We start from the raw sequence: 16,424 nt of genomic DNA, 5'->3' as shown, positions 1-16,424 counted from the left end.
TACGTATCCATACTGCCTTAAACTCCTGGGCTCAAGCGATCCAACTGGCTCAACCTCTTGAGTAGCTGTGACCGCAGACATGTGCCACTGTGCTCAGCCACAGTTTTGCTGTTTTGAAATACAGGTTCACATACAGGGCACATATTCGATTGTGGAACCTACTCCCAGACCTCCTGTGCTCCTCTTCCTGAACTACAGGCAAGTCAGTTCCAGAAGACTGTCTCATGCTTAGTGCTCCTCTTGGCCTTGGCCAGAAATGCCTCTTTCTGCAGTGGGCAGCAGTCACTACAGAGATGCAGGACTGGTTAAAGTGCTGGGAGTGTCTATTGGATGATTAGCATGACGTCAGACACACATGCATCAACCCTGCCTCCAAGGACATGGCCATTGCACCCATGCACTCATGGTTACCTGCACAAGATCAGTTGGGATTCCATCAGGCAGCCAGCACTAATTGGACTCAGTGGGTTACAAAAATTAAAAAAAAAAACATGAAGGTGGGAGGGGATGTCCAGGGGTGAGGTGGGGCTGGGGGGGAGTGGGGGTACATATGGTTAAGATGTTTACATGTCCGAAATTGCTGAAGAATAAGCAAAAGATATTCTAAAAAATGTCTCATGCAAGTTGCTCGGGACTAGAAGTATTTTAGGTTTCAGATTTGGAATATTTGTATTTGGAATATTCTCCACACATGAGAAATCAGGGGAACTGGATCAGGAAGTCATGGGTACTTCATGTACTCCTTACATACATAGACTGAAGGCTATATAAAATCAGATGGTCAGTACACATTGTATGTGTATGTGTGTGTTGTTTCATCTGCATGTATGTTTGTATACTGTGTGGGTATCTGTTGCCTGAGGGACTAGAAGATGATATCAGGTCCCCTGGCGCAGGAGTTACAGATGGATGTAAGCCACCTCGTGGGTGCTGGAAATTGAACCTAGGTCCTCTGGAAGAACAGCCTATGGTGATATATTGTTTGTACAAATAAAGCGTGTCTGAAGAGCAGAGGGTGGAGTTTGCCACTAGTTAACCACAGAGGTCTATACAGACAGACAGGAAGTGAGATGGCTGGCCGGATAAAGGAATATAGGCTGGAGGAAACAGGAACTTGCTCTTTTCTGCTAAGAAGCTAGTGGGGTAAAGGTAGCTTTGACTTGTTCCTTCTTCTCTCTGATCTCTCAGCATTTCCTCCTATATCTGACTCTGGGCTTTTGTTAAAACCTATTAGAACTTATGTTACAACAGCCATTGCTCTTAATCACTAAGCCATTGCTCTTTAGACCTTTCTTCACCCGTTTTAACTGTAACCTGCCACAGATCTGGTGTGGAATTTTCTATTCATGATGTTGTATTAACACTGGAAAGTCTTGAGTGGATTTCATATTCTTGGATTAGGGATACTCAACCTAAAACTTCAAGTAAATGTTACCAGGACACTGCAGTTAAGGCTCTCTCTCTCTCTCTCTGCCTCTCTCTCTCTCTCTCTGTCTGTCTGTGTGTGTGTGTGTGTGTGTTTGTATGAATGTGTACTAGGGAAGGCATTTCCTGTTATTCTAATTGGGGGGGGGTGGTTTCCAGACAGGGTTTCTCTGTGTAACAGAGCCCTGGAGCCCTGGCTGTCCTAGAACTTGTTTTGCAGACAGGTTGGCCTCAAACTCAGAGAGATTTGCTTGCCTCTGCATCCCAAGTGCTGGAATTGCAGGAGTGCACTACCACTCCTGGCCATCACCCTAATTTCCATTATTCATGTATGATGATGTGTGTGGGCATAGTACACATATGTGGAGAGAGGTTTTCTCCTCCCCGCGGATGTTGGTGATTGATCCCAGGTTAAGCTTGTGTGAGAAGAGCTTTTATTCACTGTCTCGTCTCACTGGCAATGGAGTCTTTTTATTACATGTAGATTATTTGTGTATGGATAGACATGTGCCACAGCGCTGTGGAGGTCAGAGGACAATCTGTGGGGTTGTCAGTTATTTTTCTTTCAGCATGTGGGGTCATCCAGCTTGGTGACACCGACTTTACCTGCTAAGACTTTTTGCCTGATCTCATATCTTCCTTTTAAAATAAGGAAAAAAAGCTTTTTAAAATCCTATTCTTGGGATTAGGAGATGAAGCTTGGTGGTAGAGCCTTTGGGTACCATTTACAAGGCCCTGGGTTTGATCCCCAGGACTAGGGAAATTAAAACAAACAAACAAACAAACAAACCTATTTTCTGTCACCAAGTCATGAAAATTCTGTGTACATGGTGACCTCTTTTGATCTCGCCTTTTACCCCTTATGTGAGGCAGAACCTGGTTGAGCAGAGGACCTTAAGACTTATATCCGTTGCTCGAGATGCAAGCCAACCACATTAACATAAGGCCCAGTGGCCGCCGCTTTACCGCTTTTTGTGGATCACCTATGTGCTGAGCACAACAGTCTATATTGTGGGGCTCCTGCTATAAGTGAAGCCGGGGATGTGGGGGGGGGGAGGGCTCAGTAGTCACAACAGCTGTAGGTGAAGGTCTAGAGGCTACAAAAGTGACAAATCTGATGCTGAAGGTGATGGTGACCTGTGAGGATAACAGCGAGAGTGACTGAAAAGGTGACTGTGTCCTAGGCGGGGCCGTTAAATGCTGGTTTGACTGTGGTTAAGAATAGCTGAGTGATGACAGGGTGAACAACTGACAGGTGACAACTGGTGTGATGTTTAGCTTTGTCAACCTGACACACCTAGACTTAACTGGGAAGAATGCCTCACTAAGGGACTGTCTTCATTGGGTTGCTCTCTATGTCTGTGGTGTGTGTGTGTGTGTGTGTGTGGTGAGGGGGTGTCTTTACTTAACCAATGTCAGAAGACCCAGCCCACTGTGGGTGACAACATTCCCCAGACAAGGGGAGTGTGTAAGAAATTCAACTGAGCACAAGCAAATAAGCGTTCACTTCTCTCTGCTCTTAGACTGTGGATGTGATGCATCTTTTTCTTGCCTTTATCTTGCTTTGACTTCTTGTCCTTATCTTGCTTTGACTTCTCGAAAGCAATGGACTAATTTTCAATTATAAGCTGAAATAAATCTTTCTCCCCTTGGTCCTCTTCCTTCATCTAACTATGTAGCTCTGGGTGTCCTGGAACTCCTGTAGAACAAGCAAGCTAGCCTCAAATTCACAGAGATCGGCCTGCCTCTGGCTGCACCAGGATTAAAGAGTGGGCCACCAAGCCTGAATCATTATGTTACTTTTGTCAGGGTGTTTTATCATAACAGAAATGAGCTAGAACAGCTGGCCAGGGTGCTCTAATGAGCAGAACTGTTCGAAGTTTATAGTCCCTGGCAGCATGTGCAAACCGCACAATGACAGTAAGTACTACAGGACAGGTGACAGCAGCGATTCCAGTGACAGCTCTGCTCGATGAATTGAATTTCTGTCTTAAAACGGCATTGCTTTGAGTCAAGCTGACAGCAACTACGCTGGGGACCAACGAATGTTGTCACTGCCGATAGAACAGCTGTAATCACAGAGGGAGCTCGATACTGCAACGAGAAGCTTGGATCCGGGCATCGGTAGCAGGGACAAAACGTCTGCGTGTGATGCAGGGACAGCGTTCATTGGCCAGTGCCAATGGGACTAATGAATCCGACACACAAACGTTTGACTGCCAGGACGCCAGGATCGGGGTTCTAAGAGTGTGAGGGGCTGTGAGCAAAACAAGAGAACACGGGTAAAAGAATCACTGCCAACATCCAAGCCCAGTCCAGGCATCAGTCGCGCCCAAGCCCCGCACGTGACCGCGTTTGCTGTTACGGAAAACGTTAAGAAGCCTTTGTTGTGTCCTCGCTGCTAACCTAAGAGTTGCCCCAATAAACTTCATTCGAGGTAAACTTCTACCAAGCACTGTGGCGCAGGTCAGAGGTCGAGACTAGACTAGGCGCTAGCTTGCCTTGGGATCCTACCATTGGTGGAGAGTGCTCACGTGATGCAGGCGCCGCCCTCTCGCGAGACCACTCGCACCACGTGAGTATGGAGCGAGCACATCCGGGCCACTCCCCTCAGCGTCCCCGGCCCCAAGATGGCTCCCTTTTGGCGTCTCTGGCGCTGTTGAATGGAGAAAGCTTTATTGTTCCCTTCGGGCAGGAGTGTTCGTGTCCTCTATGGCGCTGTCAATAAAGAACGGCAGTTTGAATCGGTACTGAACAGGTAACCATAGAAACGGCGCTGGGACTCTGCGTGGAGACCCCTGTCGCGGCGGCGGTCCGGGAGACTCCCCGAGTGAGGGGCAGCCCGGGACCCTTGCGCACTGCGGGCTACGCACGTGGCGATCTCCGCCGGGCTCGCGTCGGTCACAGCTGCCTCTGTCCCCTGGACGTGGCCCGGGGATGGCCCTCACCTCGGGCGTAGTCTCGGTCGTCGAGACGCGGGATCCTGCCTGGCAACTGCGGGCATTGTTACCCAGCTCCGTGCTACGGGCCAGCGGTGGTCCGCGCTCCCAGGGCTCCCTCCGGGTCCCTGCTCTCAGCTTTTGTTTACTGAGAGACAAGAATGGTTTATCCGTTTTAAAATAGTTGTGGGGAAATAGATGTCGTGTGGAATAAAACTTCAGTTCCCAAAAGTGAACTTGCACCGAGATGCAGCCATGTTCATTGTTTATGTGTTGTCTGGCCTTCTGCCCGCCGTTGGGCGGGGGAGAGCTTGCAGTTGCTTGGCTTCTATTCTGCTTTGATGGAAAGGCCCATAAAGCCGGAGCCATTTCTCTTTGACGCTTTACAGAAGTTTGCCAAGTCTGGCCCGAGACACAAGTAGATTGAGCTAGTAGTGTGCAGTTGACACTATCCTGGCTCCCATGACACTGTCAAGCTAGTAGTTTCTCATGCTTTGCGATGTTATCATCTGCCCAGTGCGCGCAATAGACCATCCACTTTATGTCTATGCATAACGTTGCAAGTATTTTTCTTCTGCAAAAGAAGTATGGTTAAGCTGTTTTAGGATGTACTAGGTTATAGGGCTGGCAATTTGAGCCTGTCACTGGGAATGCCCTGTAGCCTAGGTTGCCCCCTGTTGCCTCAAACTGTAAATTTTCTCCCTCTGGGAGTGTTTTTCCTTGGGATTATATCCAAATCTTGGTATGGGTTATAGCTGTGTAAGCAATCTCAAAGTGCAGTTTTTCAGTATTTGGCATAAATTATACCCACCGGTCATGTAGACATGGTTCTTCTGTGATGGTAGTTCCCAACCTGTTTTTTTATTTCTTTTGAGACAAGGTTGACCTTAAATTCTTGATCCTCCTGCTTCTTCCTTCCAAATGCTGAGATTACAGGCATGTGCCCTTTGCCGAGCTCCCTCAAATATTTAACAGTTGTTTTGTTTGTTTGTTTGGTTGGTTTTGGTTTCTTGAGACAGGGTTTCTCTGTAGCTTTGGAGGTTGTCGTGGAACTTGCTCAGTAGACAGGCTGGCCTCACAGAGATCACCTGCTTCTGCCTCCCCAGTGCTGGGATTAAAAGGGGTATACTACCACAATCTGGCTTTTGTTTGTTTGTTTTTTTTTTTTAAACACCTGTGCTTGCATAGTGAATTTAATCATGTCTACTATTTGCAGGTATGAGTCCTGGAAATGTATTAGTGCACAAGATAACCATGACCTCTGTCTCTGTGTAATTTAAATTCTTCAATGAGCTTGGGTGATGTGCAGGTACATAGAAATAATTATTTCTCCTTTTTTTTTTTGAAACAAGGTCTTGTTGTGCAGCCCAGGCCCACCTTTAACTTGAGATCTCTTGCCCCAGCTTCCAAATGTTGGAATTACAGTTGTACATTACCCCTGCTGGTCTGACAAAAATAATTTCAAACACCTATCTCATAGCATCATAGCAATAAAATGAGTAGTTATTTCTTTGTGCCAGGTACTGGCACTAAGGCTTAATGTGAACTGTCACTTAGTCTGTGACACAGATAGTGTTAGGATTAACATTTACCCAGGGGAAAGATGGTTTATGCGTAGGGAGCATAGAGCTGAAGTAAATAGATCATACCATGCTGTGTTCCATCTGTTGTCTTTCTTGCCAGCTTGTGAGGTCCACAAGAATAATGCCACATCTTACTTTTGTGGCCTCAGCTGCTACCCAGTGCCACAGCTTGATGTTTTCAGGAAGATAGTAAATATACAAATCTTGAGCATCCATTGAGCAAATATTTGAGAATTTGTTCTACACCAAGAGCACTGGTAGAACTGGGTGGTTTGGCATATTGCACAGTTCTTGTCTGATCTTACAGTCTGGTCAGTGGGGCTGCCTCAAAAAATTGTATTGCTAATTGAAGAAGAGAAAAATATCTTAATAGGTTCCAAGTTTTCTTTCTGAGATGTGGTCTTCTTGGTCTCAAACTAGTAACACAGCCTATCCTCTTGCTTGCTATTGCATGTAATTACATCTAATTGGAAAGACTAACCCAAATTTGGCCCCAGATATATTAAATAATAGTGGGAATTCAGATGTGTTACAAGCAAAATGAGGGGTGGGAGGGAGGTGTGTTTTGCTATCTTTTGGGGAGAGGGGGAGATAGATTTCTCTAGTGTTTAAATAGAGGACAGCTTTCCCAAGTGGAATTTGTTCCTTTAAATTATTTAAAACTTACATTAAGTATGTGTGTCTCTGTGTGTGTGTGTGTGTGTGTGTGTGTGTGTGTGTGTGTGTGTGTGTGTGTGTGTAGGTGCCTGGATGCTGCAGTGTGATTGTGAAAGGAAGAAGACAATTTACAGGAGTTGGTTTTCTCCTACCACCATGTGGTTCCACCACGAGGGATTGAACTCAGGTCACAGACTTGGCAGCAGGTACCTTTAGTTCACTGAGTCATCCCACCAACCCAGAATTTAGTTTTTAAAACCAAGCTATACAGTTGTGTACACAGAAAGTTTTTCATCATTTTAGTGCTTTAAGCTTAGAACTGTTCGGCTGTTTGTGTTTGTCCATGAGAGATATGCGCATTTTGGGGAGCATTTGGGACTGGAACTGAGGTCTGACTCACACCAAACATGCACTCTGAGCCTAAGCTACCCGTTCAGCCCCAATATCTGTACTTTCTTGGGGCTTTCTGAGGAAAGGCTGGGTGGAAACTCTAGGGTGTGTTTGCAGTTAATTGTGGGTTTCTTTTCATTACCTTCTTAATAAAGAAGCACCCTTTAAACCAGGTGTGCTGGCACATACCTTTAATCTGTGCATTCAGAAGACAGAGGAGGGTGGATCTCTGAATCTGGTGCCAGCAAGCAAAAAAAAAAAAAAAAAAAAAGCAAGAATCATGAGGCTCTGTCTCAAAGAACAAAAATGTAGCATCTCTACCATCGTATGGAATACTTGAAAAGCACCAGAACAAGTGTGTGAGAAACTATAGACTGTGCTAAATCAGCGGAACACTGGAGCTGTCATTTGGAAGAATGGATGTCAGGCTGTGCTTTATACTGTATGCAATAACCGTGTTAGGCATGTCATCAGAAGATGTCATCCAGGCCAGTGAGTGGAGCTGGGAGCTGGCCACAGAGTGGCATGTTAATGCAGCATTGAACTGCAAGCCCAGAATTAAATTGCTATTTTGGGTTTGGGTGGGACCTTTCCATCTGAGCTTTGCTGTTTCTACTTTGTGATTTGGGTCTGTTGGGTTCCAGTAAAGAGTAGGTGGTAATGCCAGCTTTGAAGCAGGGTATGAAACTGCAGGAGGAGCCAGGGCATACCAATTTGTTTTTCAATCTATTTTATTTCAGTTCAAAGCATCAGTGCAGACGGCAGCCCAGGAAAACAAGCCGCACTTTGGCAACATTCAGCTGCATCTGCAGATTGAGGAAGACTGAGAGTAACCAAAGTGCGGCTTGTTTTCCTGGGCTGTCTGTCTGAGATGATGCTCTGAACTGAAGTAAAACAGATTGAAAAACAAATTGGTATGCCCTGTTGCCTCATCCTCAGTACCCACATTACCCCCTCCCCAGCATCGCCTGGGCCAACACCTGGGGAAGGTATTGGCCCCTCAGCTGTTTTCAACTCTCAACCCTGAGAGCATTTTGATTTTTCTGCAGAAATTGAATTGGGGTGTGTACTTTCCTGAACTTCCAATAGCTTACCTTCCAAAGTCATCATCTGGATAGTGTGGAGAAGCAAGCTACTAACCACATAGGAAGAATTAAATATTATAGACATTTAAATTCAGAGATGAAGCTGTCGTTTTCTTTAAGCTTTGCAGAGGGTACAGTATTTCATTTGCAGAGAGCACACAGTGTGAAGCCCTGGCAGCCCCTTCAGGAAAAAGGAGGACAAGGGAAGAAAGTGGCTTTCCTTCTATTTCCCTGATGCTACTTAACTGGGATCCTCAAAATCGAGATGCCAAGTAACTCATTTCCTTACACAGAGTAATTGCAGTACAGATAATCCGTGAAAAACAGAGATCGTTAATCTCCAGGGAAATGTTGGCTCTCGGTGGATCCATGAGTCCTTTGAAGTTTCCTGCAAGAATCCTCCAGAATGCCACCAAACCCAGATTGTTTCTTCTTTTTAAAAATATTCGATGCATTTCTTTTCAGTGCCAGGGATTAAAATCAGAACCTTGCACATGCTTAGCATGCATCCTATCACACAGCTGCTAATTTTATTTTGTTTAGATTGACATGGTATGATTGTTTTTAAAAAATCTGTACTGCATGGTGGTTGATTGTGTATTACATGCCATCTTGCAGAGTGGTGAAGTCTAGTTGGCTACACGGTTTCTTCTTCTTGTCAGCAGGAGACGGTGGTAGAAACTGCTGCTTGTGAAGCCGCTTTTCTGTTAGTTTCTGCTCCCCTTCCTCTCCCTCTGGTTAAAGCTACTATGACTTGTGTGCTGGATGTTGCAACAGCTTATAGCATGTAACCGGATGCTTCATAGCTACCCCTTTAGGGCATTTCATCCTGTTACATTGCCCCCTCAAAGATCCTTCTATTGTCTATTTCCACCATTTCCTGCTCAGTACTTAGCACTCTGTCCTGTATTTAGGAAGCAGTCAGCATGCACCCACTAAATAGATGAGCAAATTAGAAAAGGGGAAATGAGAGAGGGTGACAGTGAGAGGCCGTAAGACCTGTACCTGAAAAGGTCCCTGCTGCATCCACACCCAGGTACTCCTAAATCTGCAGCCACTGATGGACAGTAAATACTATATCATAATAAAACTTCCTATTGTTGAACACACACACAGTGTCATGCACTGCACTAGGTGTCTAACATAACTATGCCGTGTAGTCTTGTGTGCTCCTCACAGCCACTAGGAGCTTTTACCTATTTTATTAGATAGTCACATTTTCTGATTCTAACCAGAAGAGGAAGCCTGTGAATACCAGTTTTACTTGAGATGAGTAGGGCCATTCAGATTTGCCAGTAATAGTGTGCCTCCTGTGAGCCAATCCTCATTTCAAAGAAAATGCCACACTGTAGCCCCGTGTCCATTGCACAAAATGACCTCAGCTTTTAGAACTTTGGTACTGATTATTTGAACATTTTGTCAGTTGAGAATTTCATTCACAAGTCCTGTGTTTACATCATTTCCCCTTTCCAGTCTCCCCTTTCCAGTTCTTCCCATGTAACCTGACTCCCTCTCCACTTCATGACCTCTTAATTCTATTGTTACATATATGTATATCTTAATTTTACTGTTATATATGTGTAGATAAATACAACCTGATGAGTCCATTTGGTGATGTTGCATGTATTTATTTTTACAATTTAAGGTCCCAATTATTGGTCTTGTTTTAAAGATTATTACTGTTATGGTGGTACAAAGGCTAGGAAGTGCCCTACCACTGAGCTAGAATCTCCCAACTTCTTCCTGCTCCCATTTCTAAAACCATGAAGAAAATTTCTCAGTGTAATAATTTGAGGATAAGACGATGAGCTCTTTCTTAGGCTTGGGCAAGTACATGTTGAAGGCTCCATAGGAGAATTGCAACGCTAAGCTGGGCTTAGTCTGTGAGAGGCCCCTTCACATTGTCAGCTTCGTTTGTTCTGGGCAAGGCAGAAAGGAGGAAGGCGGGAGTGCCTCCGTCCTCAGCATGGCTATATTCTCAGCTTTGGCATGAGCCTCCTGTCTAGAACGTGGCTTACTCCTGTCTGCGGCCAGCCAGGCTTGCTCATGCTTCACTGCCTCTATGCGGCTGCCTGCTCTGGCTCCTCCCTGTGATTTCATTAGAGCCATTGGGTAGTGATTGATTTTCAAAGGGCCACCCCTGTTTGAGTGCCCAGCTCCTAGCCCTATGTCACGAAGTCATGAAGGTAGCAACTTTAAAGTAAGTGACAGTGAAATTTGCTCGATTAGCCTGTAGGTTTGGCATGGCACTGCAACTTTCGGGTGTTTTTCTGAGGGCTTGGCAGTCATTAGGTATGACCACCCTGGACACAAGCTGCTCATTCAGCTGGCCCTCTGCTGTCAGATGCCCTCAGTTCCAGTCAGGTTAAAACCAGAGGGAGACTTCTGAAGGTCAAAGTCCAGACAGTGGAGTAATTGGCCCCTAGAGTTCTGGGTTTCTTTCCTGGGCTGCAGAATGGTGAGGATGAAATTTTCCGTATTTCTCTTTGAACATTTTTGAGCAAATAACGATGGAATCCCACAGGCTCTTTGCTGGAGTTAAAGGCAGCGGAGGAGCTACACTTCTGCATTTTTTTTTTTTTTTTTTTTTTTTTTTTTTTTTTTAGTTCCTTAAGATAACCCTCTTGTTATACTCCCTTGTGATGGACTGGGGGAAAGCTAGAGATAAAAGCAATTCCCAGTTCTTCAAAGACAAAGGAAGAAGTTACCAGCACAGGAGAAGAGAATGACGTTGCTCCATGGAGCTCACACAGAGGGTACTGAGGGCCGAATGATCTGAACATTGCGGTAGGACATGGTGCAGAAAAGACAGGAGTCTGGAGTGGCTCTGTGCTTCTGTTCTTTACAAAGGTGGAAGAAAAGGCGGACTTAGGCAGAGAGAGAGGGCTCTTCTCCCCAGCTGGGCCATGAGCTCTCTGAGAGCAAACCGTCTTGTCTGTGTACTGCCAGACATCATGAAGGACATTGGCCTGAGCTCACCAGGGCTCTACTGGGTACACAGGCATACCCTATTTATAGCCACTGCTGGGAAACTGGGCATGGGGCTGTATGGAATACCCAGGAAGTAGCAAGGCATAAAGAGAAGAGTTTGGGCTCATTTGTTGTGGAGGTTTGAGGTTCATGGTTTGTTCTGTGGGTGGTTAGCCCTGTTGCTTTGGGGCCTGTGGTGAGGCTAGGAGTGCATAGAGGAACAGACTCTGCTATCCCCTCTGGGATATACCCCGGTGCCCACCCAGACTTTCCATGCACCCCACCTTTTAAGTTTCACCACCTCCCAGTAGCCGTGTTCTGAAGTGAGCCTGTGAGAACATTTAAGCTCCGCTCTGTGCCAGTGCATCACACAGCAGAGTCCATGTCCTCAGTCTCACTGGTGTTGGCCATGGAATCTGGGGCCTCAGGCATGCCAGGTAAGTGCTGTACATAGGAGTTTCACACCCAATTTCTACTGTGCCAGGCAGTGGTAGCAAGCGCTTGCCTTTAATCCCAGTACTTGGGAGGCAGCTATCTGTGAGTTCAAGGGCAGCCCAGTCTACAGAGTGAGTTCCAGGATAGCCAGGACTGTTTCACACAGAAACCCTGTCTCAAAAAGACAAACAAACAACCCACCTTGGTTATTGTGTGTATACAGTACCTCTGAGCAGTAGCAAGCTGTCCAGACGTGAGAAGACTAAGCTGCCAAGGTTCATTGAATTGGAAATTCTCAAGCTTGGACCTTATAAATTTTCTGGAAACAGTTTCATCTCTGGCCCAGACAGTGTGAGTTCATTTACTGACTTCCACTCACTGACTTGGTTATTTGGGCAAATACCTTCATCTTGCCTGGCCTCCACTTCCTCAGAAGAAAGATTAATATTAGAAACTGACTCACTGATTTTTGCATAGATTGTATAAGACCACATGTATACATGCCTAGGGTACAAGAACGTTACCTACTATAGATGGGTCCCTATGGCAACCTTACAACTGTCCTCCCTGTTTCCTGATGGTCTTCCTCATTGTTTGCCATTTAGAATATATAGTTGGCCCTGTTTGCCTATGGGTTTCTCATCCTTGGATTCAGTCAACCTTGGATTGACAATATTTGAGGAAGAATATACCTGTTTTGAACATGTACAGAGTTTTCCTTCCCTGGACAATCAGCTGTTTATATAGCATTTGCATCTTTAAGAGATGAAAGCTTACAGAAGGATGTGCAGGAACAATTTGGAGTTCTGTACAATGTTCTGTGGGCTTTGGGCATCCAAAGGCTTTGATAACTGGCAGACTAGAATCAATACAGATGGGTACCAAGGAGCAGCTATTTATTATTGTGAATTTAATATGGACTTAGGGCTGGGGTAAGTATTTATACTCAGTATTTATACCCTAGGTTTAATCCCCGGCTCTAGTTGACTTGCTAGGTGTCCATAGAATGACCTGGATCAATTACTATGAGATGGAGCTGCACATGTAAGATAGGAAACAGGAAGAAGGGTCTTCCTAGACTTCCATCATCAAGGAACTGCAAGATAAAACACTCAGCTATGAAATGTGAGAACTGGGCCAGGGTCACCTGAGAAAGTCCTCATTCCTATTATATGCTGGGTTTTGTATGAAACTTCTCAGATCATAGCCTGCTGCTCTATGAGAGGCCTCACACTATCCTATGTTTCCCTTTCCTACCTGGCTTTCATCCCAAATCAGCTGTGTGAGATGAGCAATGGGACTATATCAAGTCTTTGCTCTCAAAAGCCATTATATAATATCTGACACATATGTCACAAAAATATAACTTAAAATGATGATGCACAGTAATAAAAACAGACATTTTAGCAGGGGAACTTTTATGTTTCTCTCCTTGAAGCAGTGGCCTATGCTGGGCAATACCAGCTCATTCTGATGAGTGTCTTTGATACTACTGGAGCTGTTGATATGTATCAACTTGCAACACCTCATGAGGCAAGCCCTGCTGTCATCTGGTTTTACCAAGGAGGAAACTGAGTTCCCAAGAATAATCAACCTGCTTCAAGTCTTAGCGCATTAGGGAGCCAAGCTGGTGTTCACCCCTGGGCCATTGTGTCCAGAGGGCACACTCCAGACCTTTACTGTGGAGCACATGGCCTCTGGAATCATAGTGCTTAGTGGGATACTGGGTCCTTGCCAGGGAGCTTTCATTTGTACATTAGATGGGGATTTGGAGGTTAGAGTTTGGCTCTGTGTTAAATGTGTAGTCCAGATGTATTCCCTGCTGAAGAAAGATGTAGTCAGATAATGAAGTTATGAGAACTTGTAAGTTATCCAGGTTTTCAGGTCAGAGCAAAAGGCCTATCAGTGACAAAGCCAAGGGTCTTTTGTACACCTAAGAGGCTGGATTTGAAAGCATTAAAGCAGTGATTGCTTGTTGAGACTCTTGACTGCAAGATGGAAAAGTTGGCATTAAGTATAATGCAGTCACAATCCCCAGTCGCTCATTAAGCGGCTGTGCTGCTCAGGGATTTTGCAGTGGAGTCTGAAGAGTAATCTTGGATGAACTGGATCAGAGCAGCGTGCCCAGAAAGGCACCTAAGTCCTGCAGAGCCTCCTTCTGTTGTAATAGATGTGCAGAATCACTTGTTTCTACGAATTAGTCAGACGATAAGAGGGTGTGAGCAGTTTGCTATGTTATTTTGATGTTTTTGCATCATTGTATTTTGTGGAACTCCTCAAGAAGAGTTTCATTAGGAATTGAGAGAATCTGGGAAAAGTAATTAGTTGCCTAGGGTGGCTGTTAGAGGCAGGGTAGGAATCAGATGCCTGTTCTCAGCTTGGAGCTGTGGAAACCAGCCTTCCCAGTGATCCTTAATTTTCTTTTTAAAATTTTAAATAGTTTTAAAGATTTATTTTTTAATTGTGTATATGTGTGTGGGTTAGGGTATATTTGTGCAGGCGCCTGAGGGTGCCAGAGGCATCAGATTCCCTGGAACAGGAGTTATAGGAGGTTGTGAGCCAGTGTCATACCATGCTCTTGACAGTCAGTGCTTTGCCTATACTCTGGCAGCCTTTCAGTAACCCTGTTTGGGAGGTGAGGAAACAGCCATATAGACTCCATAATTTGTCACATAATTTGTTTTCCCATTGGAATTCACACCACACTATAGTTTGGTTTGACTATGGGGAGAGAGAACTACTCCTCCCAGAGAATGGTGCATTTGGACGTCTATGGATAATATAAGGAATTTGTGACTTCTCTTTCCTGATACAGTGTGGGCTTAAGCCCTACCTTACACTTAAGGAAGTTCCCTTGTGGCACAGTGTCCTGTTTACTATGCTTGGTACACAACAGAAGTGTAAATGTTCAGTGAGTGAACTGTGTTGGAGAAGACCCTGACTGAAGCCACCCACACAGGCTTACGTGGGCTTCTAAGGTTTTTAATTTCTTTTAAAGACAGAGTCATATGTACCCCAGACTAACCTCAAACTGTGTATCCAAGGTCAACTTTGAACTGCTTCTTGAGTTCTGGGTTTATGTTTAAAGGTATGTACCACCATACCTATTTATACGGTGCTGGGGCTAGAGTCCAGGGTTTCAAGCGTGCTAGGCGAGTGCTCTACTAACTGAACTGCACCTCTGGCCTCCAAATTTTAAACGCCCTGACTATACAGCACATATTTGAGCTGGAGGAAAGACTCAGTGGTAGAGCACTTGCCTAGCATTTGGGAGGCCCAGATTTGTTCTCTGGCACCCGTAAATAAATCAAGTGCATTTTGAACCATGTGAAGAAGTCAGTGAACCTCTTTTTAAGACAGTACCTAGGAATAGCCACCGTATTTTGTATTCTCTCTGCAAATACATATTCACATACACTTGCTTTTAAAGTACTAGAGTTCATCAAGTCCTGGTTGTTTTCCTTTTAGTAGACCAAGAACATTTTTCCACACTGGACATGGTGGTGCATGCTTGCAATGCTAATACTTTTTAAGTGGAGACAGGAGGATCAGAGGTTGAAAAGTAGACCAGTCTACATGAACCCCTGTGTTTGTTGTGTGCACAGCATGTGCACATACTGAGTGTGGCAGCACATGACTTTTAATTCCAGCCCTCAGGAGGCAGGAGCAGATAGATCTATGTGAGTTTGAGGCAGCCTAGTCTACATAACAAGGTCCAGGCTAGCTAGGTTTACACAGTGAGACCCGGTCTTTAAAAATTAGACAAAAAAAAAAAAAAAAAAAAAAAAAAAAAAAAAAGCAGCATTTCTCTCACACTATTAAAAAATCTTAAAGTGTCTTAATTTTTTCAGAAATTTTATTTAAATGTAATTTATTAGCTCTAATTCATTTAGATGTAATTCAGTTTGAATTGTATGGTTCAGTGTCTGTAGCCATTACTTGATAATTTCAGGACCATTTTATAGACCACTTCGAAACCTGTCACAGTCACTCTTCATCTCCTCCCTGCAGTCTGTGGTAACCACTGTCACTTTTGCAGTCTCCATGAGTTTGCCGTCTGCAATTCTCATGTAATATGTAGCATGCGGCCAGCATGCACTTCTTTTTTTGGCGGAATTCTCTTCTATTTGATGTGTGTGGTGTTGATGTGTGGGCATTAGGTTGTGGGCAATCTGCTCTCTTTAGTGTTCCAGTTCATACCATTGCAGAAGTTTCTGTGTGGATGTGTGTTTTCAGCTCTCTAGTGAGTATACTAGCAACGGAACTGCTAAGTCATTTGTTGTTTAACTTTTTTTTTTTCTTGAAACAAAGTCCCACTATGTGCCGGAGCCTTATGAGTGGCAGGTTATAGGTGTGCACCACCACATTTGGTGAGTGTGTTGAGCGTTTTGAGGAACTTCCAAACTGTTTCCCAGGGTGGCTGCACCGTCTGCAGGCCCACCCGCACTTCTGTAGGTTTCCAGCCACAGTGCATGCTCAGCAGCACTTGTTTTCCCTCCTTTAGTTTCCTTACAGCCTGGCACACATTCTTTCCTGTGTTCATTGTCTGTTTTGCCTGGCCTAAGGGACACACCTGGCCAATCCTTTGCTCATTTTTGGTTGGCTCATTGGTGCATAGCTGATTCTGCCTTGCCGTCCTTTTCAGATCGATGATTTCTGAGTGATGTAGTTCTGTTCTTTGAGTCACCTTTTGACTTTCACAATGGTGTCCTTTGATATAGAAGAGTTGGTTGTTTTGTTTGTGAGATCTTGTGTAGCCTAGGCTGCCCTGAACTCCTGATTCTCCTGTCCCTACCGCCCAGGTACATAGGTCATAGGTGTGTGCCACCATGCCTGGCACTGAAAAGCTAAGATGACATGCTATCTGGGTTCTCTATTGTCTCTGGTTATTTGTCCTTTGGTATCATAGAGAACTTTGGCCAGTGCTGAGTGTTTAGTGC

General features: G+C 44.8%; 1 protein-coding gene across 2 annotated transcripts in view; it reads left to right on the top strand.

Annotated features, from left to right (window-relative positions):
- Positions 1-4,034: 4,034 nt before the first annotated feature.
- Zbtb40 (zinc finger and BTB domain containing 40) overlaps positions 4,035-16,424 on the top strand; it is a 66,249-nt gene continuing 53,859 nt past the window's right edge. For both annotated transcript variants that reach the window (XM_051173573.1, XM_051173572.1), the window contains exon 1: positions 4,035-4,183. The gene's annotated coding sequence lies outside the window, so the exon portion shown is untranslated. The remainder of the gene's footprint in view (positions 4,184-16,424) is intronic.

The sequence above is a fragment of the Phodopus roborovskii genome, unplaced genomic scaffold (genome assembly GCF_943737965.1).
Source record: "Phodopus roborovskii unplaced genomic scaffold, PHOROB, whole genome shotgun sequence".
Lineage (NCBI taxonomy): Eukaryota > Metazoa > Chordata > Mammalia > Rodentia > Cricetidae > Phodopus > Phodopus roborovskii.
The sequence above is the reverse complement of the archived record's forward strand: the minus strand, read 5'-3'. Positions and strand labels throughout refer to the sequence as shown.